Source organism: Tamandua tetradactyla, chromosome 15 (assembly GCF_023851605.1).
Source record: "Tamandua tetradactyla isolate mTamTet1 chromosome 15, mTamTet1.pri, whole genome shotgun sequence".
Classification (NCBI taxonomy): Eukaryota; Metazoa; Chordata; class Mammalia; order Pilosa; family Myrmecophagidae; genus Tamandua; species Tamandua tetradactyla.
The window spans coordinates 25,953,991-25,966,398 of NC_135341.1; the positions used below are offsets into that span (position 1 = coordinate 25,953,991).

Below are 12,408 nucleotides of genomic sequence, written 5' to 3' on the forward strand. Positions count from 1 at the left end.
ACAACAGAATTAAATTAAGTCAACATCAGAAAGAAATGTGGGAATCCCCACATACTTGTAAATTAAACAATATACATCTAAATAGCCAGTGGGTCAAGAAGAAAACACAAGGGGTATTAGAAAATATTTTGAACTGGATAAAAATGAAAATACAACATATGTATAGGAGATACAGTTAAAGCAGTGGTTAGTGGGAAATTTATCCCTATAAATTCCTATGTTAAAAAAAAAGAAAGGTCTCAGATAGTAACCAATACTTCTCCCCTAAGAAATAAGGAGAGGCAGGAAGGAAATATTAAGGATTGGTATAGAAGAGGGGACATCATATATGGCTCTACAGAAATAAAGGAATTACAAGGGAATGCTATAATTAACTTTATGCCCACAAATTAGACAATTCAGATGAAATAGAAAGAAATTCCTGGAAAGTAGAAAATTAGCAAAACCAGCTCGAGAAAAAATTGAAAATCTGAATAGACATATAACAAATTAAAAAATTGAAATAATTTAAAATCGTCTTGGGTGGTGCAACAGTGGCTCAGTGGCAGAATTCTTACCTGCTATGCCAGAGACCCAGGTTGCTCCCCTGTTCAAGTCTATCAAACATTAAAAGAAGTAATGTCAATCCTTTATAAACTCTAAAAAAGAAGAAAGAACACTTCTCAGTTCATTTTTTGATGCCACTATTGCCCTGAGACATTGCCAAAGGCATATAAAAATATCACAAGAAATCTGCAGACTTATATCCATCATGAATATGACGTAAGAATCCTTAACAAAATATTAAGAAACAAAATCCAAAAGCGTATAAAAAAGATTATACACCATTACCAAGTGGGATTTATCCCTGGAATGCAAGGTTGATTTTACATCCAAAAATCAATTACTCTGACACGTCATATTAGATTGAAGGACAAAAAAAAAAAAAAAAAAAGACTTGATGGCCTCAATAGATAAGGTGTATGACAAAATTCAATATCCATTCATGATAAAAACTCTCAACAAACCGGACAAAGAAGGGAATTTCCTCAGCTTGTTAAAGGGCATTTGTGAAAAACATGCAGCTGAGCTTGTATTTCCCAATTTCAAAACTTCCTGTAAAGTTATGGTAATCAAGGTAATGTACCAGCATTCATCACAAAGTAAACCCTTATAATTTTTGTTTGTTTTGTTTTGTTTTGCATGGGCAGGCACCAGGAATCATATCAGGAATTGAACCCGAGACTCTGGCTTGGCAGGTGAGAACTCTGCCTGCTGAGCCACTGTGACCCACACAAATCCCTATATTTTTGACAAAAGTGATAAGGCAATTCAGTGGGTAAAAGTATAACTTTTTAACAAATGGTGCTATGAAATTTGTATATCCATATGCAAAAAAAAGTGAATTTAAAGCCTTACTTCAAATCAAATGCTAAAATATTAGCTCTAAATTGATTACAGACCTAAACATAAGACTAAAAGTATAAAACTTCTGGAAGAAAAACAAGAAAATCTTCATGACTTTGAGTCAGGCAAAGAGTTCACACATGCAACCCCGAACTATGATCGATAAAAACTTGAATAATTGAACTTCATTAAAAATTTTATACACCAGAAGACACTATTAAGTAAATGAAGACAAATCTCAGACTGTTGAAACTATTTGCAAATCATATATGTGATAAAATTCTTATATCCAGAATATATAAAGAACTCTGACAATTTAATAAGAAAGCATATCACCCAGTTTAAATGTTAGTGAAGAGACCTGAGTAGCCAGCTCACCAAAAATGAACGAATGGCTAAAAAGCACATGAAAATATTCTCAACATTTGTCATTAGAGAAATGTAAGTTAAAGCCATAATAGGATACTACTTCATACCCACTAGAAGGGCTATAATAAAAAAGACAATAGGTAATACTAGGTGTTGATGAGGATATAGAGAAACTGGAACTTTCATACTTTACTAGTAGAATGTGAAAAAGGGTAGCCACTTCGGAAAAGTTTCTTAAATAGTTAAGCATAAACTTAACATATGACCCAGAAATTCTTTTCCTAGGAATCTGCCTAAGAAAATGAAAATAATAAATCCATGCAAAGAGTTGGAATGTTCATAGTTTTCTCATAATAGCCAAACCGGGGAAGAATCTATAGCTCTATAAGTGGGCAAATGGATAAACAAAATGTCATCTATCCATATACTGAAATACTATTCTGTAATAAAAAACAATGGAGTACTAAAACGTACTACAACATGATGAACCTTGAAGGTATTATATAAGTGAAAAAAGCCAGATGCAAACAGCTTTGTATTTTTTATTCCATTTATATGAAATACCCAGAACAGGCAAATGTTTACAGTGTGAAAGCATATTAGTCATTGCTTGGGGCTGGGTGTGAGAGTGGGGATTGACTGCAAACAGTCATGAGAGATCTTTTGGGAATGATGAAATTGTTTAACAACTGGATTCTGGTAATGGCTTAAATATACTATAAATCTTTCAATTGTATCCAAAAATTTTTGAATTTTACGGCATGCAAATTATACCTTAATAAAGCTATTTCTAAAAGAGAGGATTCGAAGAAAGGTTCCGAGAGTAACAAATGTTAAAATGCATATGTGTAAAATATGCATTGTAATGAATGTTAAGTATAAAGAAACAAGACAAAGGATATGTTTTGTTTTGATAAGTCTATGAAAGAGTCCTAAGTCCAAAATTACTAGTTTTCTCTATTAAAGACAAAAGAATAGAACTTAAACTTCAGCAGAAGGGGTCCAGGAAAAAGTAATGGCATAAAATTCCCCATAGTGATAGTGAACCATTGCAATGCATTTGTAGAGGGGAGTCATAGAATCTCCTTCTATAATCCTTTAAATTTCAGCATACAGCTGTATTATCTGCGCATCTAAAAACCATTGCACATATTTAGAGATACTATTTGCAATCTCAGTAGTTCCTTGTTATCATATCTAGAGTTAATAGGTAGCATCACTGAAAATGTGCATCCAAATTTGGTAGTTTTCAGGTTTTGAAAAGGAAAAAGAAAAATGATTTTGGCTTTAAAAACAAAGTACTCTCACAAATTAATCAAATTGTCAAAAGTGTGACATCAATTTTTGCAAGTTCATTCTAACCTGAAGGGAACACTTACAAATGGTTGTAAATGATTGTACATACAGGAGAAAAGTGAATAGGTAATTTGAACAGAGAGTTTATCTACACTTGGATGGTTGCTACCATTTACTCAAATTCTCACTGAGGTTGCCATTGTGAAAAAAAATGTCAATCAGAGATGAAGATATAAAAGCGAATTGAAAAGTAATTTTACTTTCAAATGGTTTGCAAATGTAGATATGTTAAGTTTGAGATGAATGCCGTTAATGACCATAGCTAGGAGAGTTATACACCTGCTGATCAGTAGAATGTTATTATAAATGAGGTTGATTTTCCTGTTGACTACCCCATTTTTTCTCAACATGGCCTCATTATTTTTTCCATCACATAGCTGACCCTTCGCTGTGAATGCTCTCTTATGGACATAAAAATGTATTAACTCACTTTTTTTTTTTTAAGAATCTTTAAGTACAAGAGGGATAATGCCAGTGTTGCTTGTCTTTTTCTGCTTTGGTAGGTCACAAGAGATTTTAGATGGTGATTATCAAGACTTTATTACAAGTGAAGAGTCATTTTATAAACAGCCTTCCTTACAGCAACTGAATTGTCCCCCGAAAAACATACAAGCATGATGAAGCTTTTAAGTAGTCACACATATGCATTTATATTCTCTCTCTCTCATGAAAGACTTATTTTAATTTTTTAAAGTAGCAATTCAGCTTGCTTTCAGAACCATTTAAGCTTATCACATGATTTTCTTCCCCACCCCCAAACCAACTATTCTTAACTATGAAATAAGAAAGGTTTGCCTATTTCCTTTTGCAAAGACAGAAGTGTAAATTCTTATCACCATATGAGTAGGTTAATCCTAACACCTATGGCCTAAGCTAGGCACATCATCATTTAGAAATTCTTCCAGAGGTCAGAGCCATAATGGTCACATTTAACTTTATAGCCCTGGAAGCTTCAAACAAATAAGCAAGTAAAGTGAAGGTAGTAAATATCTGTCCGATTACAGTGAAAGTTCCTCTGTAGCTGAGAAATGAATCTTTCTTTTGTGTCTTCACATGGTCCTCTGGACTATTCTATCTGGAATGGTCTTCCCCCAGATAAATCTGTATGGCTCCTACCTTCACTTAATTCAACTCTTTCTTCAAATAGTTCATTTTCTGGGAGACCTTCCCTAACTACCTTTTCTAAAAGAACACTTCCTACCTTTATCATTACTATCACCTTCGCATGCTTCATTTTTATCCATAGGCATAACTGAGAGCAGACATATGATCTATGTATTTGTTTATTTGTTTGTTACTATTGTCCCTCACCCAATACCTGCATCATAAGGGCAGGGACTTTGTTTTATTCACTGTGATATTCCCAGTATCTACTTCCATGCTTGGCACTGAATAGGCACTTTTAAATGAGCACACATATGACTCCAGCAGCACTTCAACAAAGATAGGTCAGCAAATATTGCCCAATTGTCAACAAAGTTCTCAATCTATTCGTCTGTGAGAGTACTGTGATAACCAGGGTGTGATTACAGTGAGCTTACAGTCTCGTAGAAGAGACAGATTTATAGACAGTAGTCTGTAGTGACAGCAAACTTTCTTACCAAGATTTGACCACAGCAGGATGAAAGAGGTGATGGCCTTCAACACCACCCATTGCATTTTCCTTGGAGGCCAGGATGATGGTAGAGGATCGTGTAGACATGTCTGGGGCCACTCAAATTTTAGGTATTAGAAAATTAAAGTCCCCAAATATGCACGACTCACTAAACAATCCACAACCTCCCAAATTGACGATGCTTAGCACTTACATAGATGGTAATATTGTGTACCAGGAACTTTGTAAGTAATTTTCATATATTCACTTTGCAGTCCTCACAGTAGTCCCATAGGTGCTATTATTTTCCACATTCTGTAGATGAAGAAATTGAAGCACAAGAAGTTAAGTAACTTGCCTTGTGTCACACAACTAATAAGTGGTGAAGTCAGGATTTAAACCCAGAAAATCTGGCCACAGAATTATTGCTGTTAACCATTATAGGCATATTTCTTCTCTAAATGGTAATGATCAGTCTAAAGATAATAATAATTTATCACTAAAATAATTAAAATATATAAATAGCATTATTTGAAAACTACACCCAGCTCAAGACAATGATGATCATGAATTTGTAAAAAAATATTCCCTCCCCAAAATTGCAAAAATTTTCAACTCTTCTATTTGTGTATGTGTACACTAGGAACTTTGCAATATGCCAAGCCTTTGAGGGCATTCAGATTTCTTTATGGAATTCAGAATTAGAGACTGCTTTAAACTCCAGTAATGGGCTTTGGAATACCATATTCTAGTAAACCTTTTCAACTCAAAAGAACATTAGTACATTAGTAACACGTGGTAAAACTGGGAATGTATGGGATTATGTTATCCACCCTTGACAGCAAAGGCAAAGATTCACATTTTTACACCAGTTTGTGACCCATAAAGTAGACTCTAGTCACTGACCTAGAACACAAAGGTGGAATAAAAAATGTCAATAATAGAGGTTAAAAAAATATATATGTCGTAGTAAGGGAAAGAAAGATGTGATTACTTTTAATTTGGGCATCCTAGAAACTTTGAAGAAGCAAGTGACATTTCAACCCAAACTCTGATGGATGGATATAATTTCAGTTGGCATAATGAGAAAAGGGGCTTTCAAGGGAAATACATATGCAAAGGCATAGAAATACAAAAGAATAAGGGTGGATTTGGGTAGCAGCAAGTATGCTGCTATTGTCACTATGGTAGACTGCCATTGCTTCATGCCAAATCCCCTCGGCTCACCTCCAATTTCAGCTGCTGCTCCAGTGGAAAGTTTGGTGCAGGCTTGTTTGAATAGTGTCATATGTCAGGTGCACCCCAGGCCCTATTTTGATACCATGGTAGTTCACCCGCAGAAAAGAGGCAACCCTTAAATCACTGGATCATGGAAGCTAGTGGATATATACCCCCAAGGTTTTCTCTACATTTCTCCACTAATCCTGGTGGAATGGAGCTCCTGTAGCTTATAGCAGTATCCTTGATAATACATCCTTCTATCTACTTTTCCTTCTTTGGTCTCTTATTCTCTCTGCTCCCTCATTCCTGCTTTGTAGGATCACCTCTCAAAATCTGTTTGCATTTACATCCTTATCTAAGACTACTTTAGGGGATGCACTATGACACAACCAAGTAGGTTTATGAGATAGCACAAAGAAAGGACTTTTCTACCTAATAATTACAATGAGTATATTTGCCAGGAGATCATTTTATACAGAGCTCTGGCAGATTACCTTTTCTGAGGTAATCTTTTCTGAAATGCCCTTTAATAAAGAGAGAGAATGGATTGTATGCCTGCTATTCACCCTTTCCTTTCCAGTAAATATGCAACCTTTCAGAAGCACAGAGCCAGGTATCTCCTATCTTCTAGAATTGCTAAATAGTCCTGTAAATAATTTACCACTATTCCTCTTGCCTTATATTTTTAAGCTTCACTAGATTCCTGGCTCTGTCACTTATTAGCCATGAGACGTCAAACAAGTTGCTTAACGTCTCTTCTCTGAGCTTCTCATTACATTGGTGAAATGAATATTCTCAATTCAAGGAGTTATAAGGGGTCAGTAACATTGGTGAAATGACATATAGGTTCTGGCACATCATAGGAATTTGAATGTTGCTCTCATTTCCTTTCTCATCCTTTTGTAACAGTTTTTTCTTGGTATCTCATGATAAGACTTCCAACAACTATCTCTGGCTTTATTCTGCAGTTCTACTCTTTCCTCCTCTTACAACAATTCAGATGTTCTGTTACATGATATTTATAATGAGCAGAGGGTGCATGGAGAAATGTAGTTAATGATGATATTGGAATGAGGATAAAGAACAGATTTTGGAGGCCCTTGGATAATAAGGTAACAAATTTAGACTTTATTCATAGACTGTAGGATATCAAAAAATATAAGCCAAGGGGTGACATTCAGTCTGTAGCTGGTAGCCCTATGAAGAATGGACTGAGAGATAAAATATTGGAGTACAGAGACCAAAAAGAAAGGCTATTTCCAGCAACAAATGACCTGAACTACCTAGTGGCTGTAGGAAACCAAAGGAAGAAACACAAAACCAACTAGGAAAGTGACTTTGACAGAGTTTGACAGCTGATTGGATTGGTGGAATTGAGATGTTCAGGACAAGAAGCGGTCAGTGATCCTTGACAGTCCTCACTAATAACTGAGAAAATTAAGTATATGAGACTTACAGTGAGATGGTGACTTGACCAGGAAGAACATGGAAATGAGTAAAATAAGATTACTCTCTGAGCTTTTAATTGTGAGGTAAATAGTTCTTCAATCAGAGCTTTTTTACATATCTAAAGGAAGAATATGTCAGTAGAAAGAAGAGTTTCAGTTGGTCAATAGATGAACATAAAAAAAAAGCAAGGGAGGCAAGTATGAGTTATGGCCATTCAGACAATGCAAGTAGCAGTTTTAGCTATCAGATATAAAATACCTTTGTACGCAGGAGCAGAGGTCATCCTACTATGGTTGCTTTTTAAGGGCCCACCAGTCCCAAAAGAACTAAAGCATATGGTTAAGAATGCTTTCCACACTGAAATCAATTAGATTTGAGTTCAAATATGGACTCTGATAGATATTTAACTTTGCTAGATCCCCTAGCCTTAGTAAACTTTTCTTTACTTGTTTGTAAAATGGTGTTGATAATAATAGTAAATATCCTGTACGGTTTATGGGAGGATTACATGAGATAATGCATATAGATTGCTTAGTACATTGCTGCCATGTAGAAAATGTTCAATAAATAAGATATATTTTAAATAATAAAATAGTATTGGTCCTTTGGAAAGCAGCAGATTGACCCTGTAAGTCACATGTTCTGATTGTATGCTAAGCAAACAACGTTTTGCCCCTTGATGGATTTTTTTTTCTTTGCATGAATTACCACATTTCAACAGATTATACTCTGGTCTTGCTAGCTTGGTGATCATCCTTTCAGGAGTCTTTGCGTGAGATTATGTTCAGAAGGCACAAATTAGTGATCTTATGGAAGGAAGACTGGATCCCAAATGGAATCTAGAATGAAGCAGGAAGAAGTTCTAAAAGAATGAGAAAGGGAGAGCTGTGAAAAGATAGGTGGTTTTCCGTCAGATAACCAAATATTGCATTGCAATTGTTTGGCAGTGGTTCTGACCTTAGCATAAATCCTGTGAAGACAGAAATCAGGACACTCAATGCTGTGTTACCTGTTCTAGCATAGGATCTGATAAATAGTGGTCACTCAGCATACAGTGAATGAATGAAAGAGCATCTGTACAGTTGCATGACAGAAATGACATTGGACTTTAAATTCAAAGAAACAATTTTAACACCTGCCTCTGCTTCGTACTAGCTGTATAGCCATGGACTATGTGCTTACCTAATTTCTGGACTCTAGCTATACCATCTACAAAATGGAGAATAAATCTACTACCTACACTGATAAGATTGTTGTTATTTAGTAAGATATTGTGGATGAAAAATTTTAAAAATAACTACAAGAATATTTACTTTTTCCTCCCACAGTAGACCATGATTTCTATATCTTGCCCTACTATATCCCCAGTACCTTCTCTTTTAGCTTTCTTGGCTGCTCAAGCAAATACTATGAAATGGTTCACATTAAGCAATGAGAATTGATTCGCTCACAGTTGTCGAGGTTAGGAAAAAGTCCGAATCAAGTTATCATCAAGGCAATACTTTTGCCCTGAAAACTCTGACATTCTGGGGCTGGCTGCTGGCCATCCTTTGTTCTTAGCTTGTCACATGGCAAGGCACATGACAGTTGTCTCCTCGTTTCTCCCTTCTCTTCTGCAGTCCCTTGATGTTCGGCTTCTGGCTGCTTCCTCTGGCTTTCTCACTCTCTGTCTGAATTTCATTCCAGTATAAAGGACTCCAGTAATAGGATTAAGACCCATCTTGATTGGTCTGGGTCACACTTAACTGAAGTAACCTCATCAAAACGTCCTACTTACAACGCGTTCACACCCACAGGAATGGGTTAGGTTTCAGACATGTTTTTCTGGGGCACATCACTCCAAACCACCACACCTTATTCGTGCTGCTAAGGCATTGACTAAATGTTAATTGAGTGAATGAATGACTCAGGAGTGATATTTAAGTAGGAGCCCTTGAAGCCAAGCGGTTCTAGTGATGTTCATGTAAATTGCAAAAGTAGAATAAAGGTATTGGTTGCATAATGGAAAAGACATCGGTTTAGATTAAGTCTCTCTGGTGAATATTTAAAGTCACCCAGATTGACAGCAGAAGAAGAATATTGTGATTTAGGTGCCAATAGTTGCTCAAGAATATGAGGAAATGTTCTAAAGATCAATAGATGATAATTGGGAAGATTATTATATTAGGTATTTAGGGAAGAATAGTTATTAATGTTTGAAAGTTTGAAAAATATTAACATCAACACAGAATAACAATCAAAGAAATTCACGTGCATAAAGACCATTTTCCCTTTCCCCATCCCAGCTCCACTCTTTTCCCCCATCCCCAAATTCCATATGCTGTTCATACAATAAGCCATATTAAATTTTTTCTTCGGGGGGGGGTGCATGAAGGCAAGTATTCTACCATGGAACTACCATGCACCCTTCATTAAATTTTTAAAAAGAGATTTTTCAGATTATGTTGTCTGATCATAACGGGATTAAATTAAAAACTCAATAGCAATATAATATAGAGAAAAAACATAATTTTGTAAATTAAATAGCATACTTCTAAGTAACGCAGTATGCAAAATACATATATACAAAACATTCACAATATACAAAAAAAAAATCCAAAGGGAAATTGATCATTTCAACATATCAAAATAGGTGAGATGTCACTAACATAATGCTTATAGTGGAATTTATAGTTTTAAATGCCAAATTAATGATCTAACTTTCGATTATAAGAGACTAGGGGAAACAAAGAGAACAAATTAAACCCAAAATAAGTAGAAAGAAGAGAGAATTAAGATAAAATCAAGAATCAATAAAATAGAAAACCAAGAATAGAGGGATTTAACAAAACTGAAATGTTGTTCTTTGAAAAGATAAAATTGATAAACATAGCAGGATTAATTAGTAATAAAATAGTGAAGGCACAAATTACCAATGTTAGGAATGAGAGGGGGATACAACTACAAATCTTACTGATGTTAAAAAGATAATAAAGGGACTTTTTTATTGATGATATGTTGATGATAATATATTGGATATATTGAGTTAAAGAAAATATTTTAATAAATTTTTCTAAAAAATAAAAGGGGAGGGGCCAAGATGGCGGCTTACCAATGTGCACGTTTTAGTTCGTCCTCCAGAACAACTACTAAATGACCAGAAACAGTACAGAACAGCTCCCGAGCCACATCAGTGACCGGACACAAGCGTACCCCAGTCTGGACCAGCTGGACCAGCTGCGAGCCTCCCCAGAACCGTGAGATCCCCAAGCCACGGCGCCCGGAGCCCGGTGCCTGGCGCCCCTCCCCCACAGGGAGCTTCCCAGAGGGAAAGGAAAGAGACTCTAAACCTGGTCAAGGCAGAGGTTGCTCATAGGGCTCACGGAAAAAGAGGAAAGGGGAGGAAATGGAAGTTTTAGTGCCTGTGTTTCTACGGAGACTTGGCAGCCTCTGGATTCAGCAGTGGGACTTCTCAGGCTGCAGCTGCCCCAGGTGTAGGCAGAAACGGGCTGCTTTCAGGGCTGTCTCCCACCTCTGCCTTCCTCAGGGGAGGGGTGAAGCCCAACTCAGGTGGAATCCCTCCCTCAAGGAATTCAGACCCCAGGGCTTTGCAATTTGAAGCCATTAAAACTAGCCTACAACCTCTCATCTGTCTCCACCACGCCCAAGCAGGAAGAGTCTTCCAAAGTTAAAGGAGCTGTAACATCTTTTGCTGGTGCGACCCGCAGGCAGACAAGCACCACATACTGGCCAGGATAAGAAAAACAGAGCCCAAAGACTTCACAGGAAAGTCTTTTAACCTGCTGGGTCTCACCCTCAGGGAAAACTGACACAGGTGGCTCCTTCTCCCTGATAGGAGGCCAGTTTAATCCGGGAAAACTTGGCTGGAGTCTATAATACCTATGTAGACCCTCCTAAGGGTGGGGAGGGAAAAGGCACCATACAAGCAGGGCAAGAAACAAGAACTGAAAAATTATCTCTGTTAAACAGAACCTAAGCTAGAGGTCCAGAAAAAGCTGAACTGCAGGTGAAAGAACAGATAGACAACAAATTCATCTAGCAAGAAACCCTAGGTAAGATAATTGAAAGCAATCTCCAGAATAAACTAATTAAGGTAATTAAATGTCTAGACACCAGCAAAAAATAACAAATCACACCAGGAAAATTGAAGATATGGCCCAGTCAAAGGAACAAACCAATAGTTCAAATGAGATACAGGAGCTGAAACAATTAATTCAGAATATGTGAACAAACTTGGAAAACCTCATCAAAAACCAAATCAGTGAATGGAGGGAGGATATGAAGAAGGCAAGGAATGAACAAAAAGAAGAAATGGAAGGTCTGAAAAAACAAATCACAGAACTTATGGGAATGAAAGGTACAGTAGAAGAGATGAAAAAAACAATGGAAACCTACAATGGCAGATTTCATGAGACAGAGGTTAGGATTAGTGAACTGGAGGACAGAACATCTGAAATCCAAGAAGAAACAGAAACTATAGGGGAGAAAATGGAAAAATATGAGCAGGGACTCAGGGAACTGAATGATAATGTGACATGTACAAATATATGTGATGTGGGTGTCCCGGAGGAGAAGAGAAGGGAAAAGGAGGAGAAAAACTAATGGAAGAAATTATCACTGAAAATTTCCCAACTCTTATGAAAGACCTAAAATTACAGATCCAAGAAGTGCAGCGTACCCCAAAGAGAATAGATCCAAATAGACGTTCTCCAAGACACTTACTAGTCAGAATGTCAGAGGTCAAAGAGAAAGAAAGGATCTTGAAAGCAGCAAGAGAAAAGCAACCCATCACATACAAGGGAAACCCAATAAGACTATGTGTAGATTTCTCAGCAGAAACAATGGAGGCGAGAAGACACTGGAATGATATATTTAAATTACTAAAAGAGAAAAACTGCCAACCAAGAATTCTATATCCAGCAAAATTGTCCTTCAAAACTGAGGGAGAAATTAAAACATTTTCAGACAAAAAAATTACTGAGAGAATTTGTGACCAAGAGACCAGCTCTGCAAGAAATACTACAGGGAGCACT

The 12,408-nt window shown here is 36.5% G+C and overlaps 1 protein-coding gene across 11 annotated transcripts in view; it reads left to right on the forward strand.

The window, feature by feature from the left end:
- Window positions 1-12,408, forward strand: part of CFAP20DC (CFAP20 domain containing) — a 301,331-nt gene that overhangs the window by 112,031 nt on the left and 176,892 nt on the right. The window lies entirely within an intron of this gene.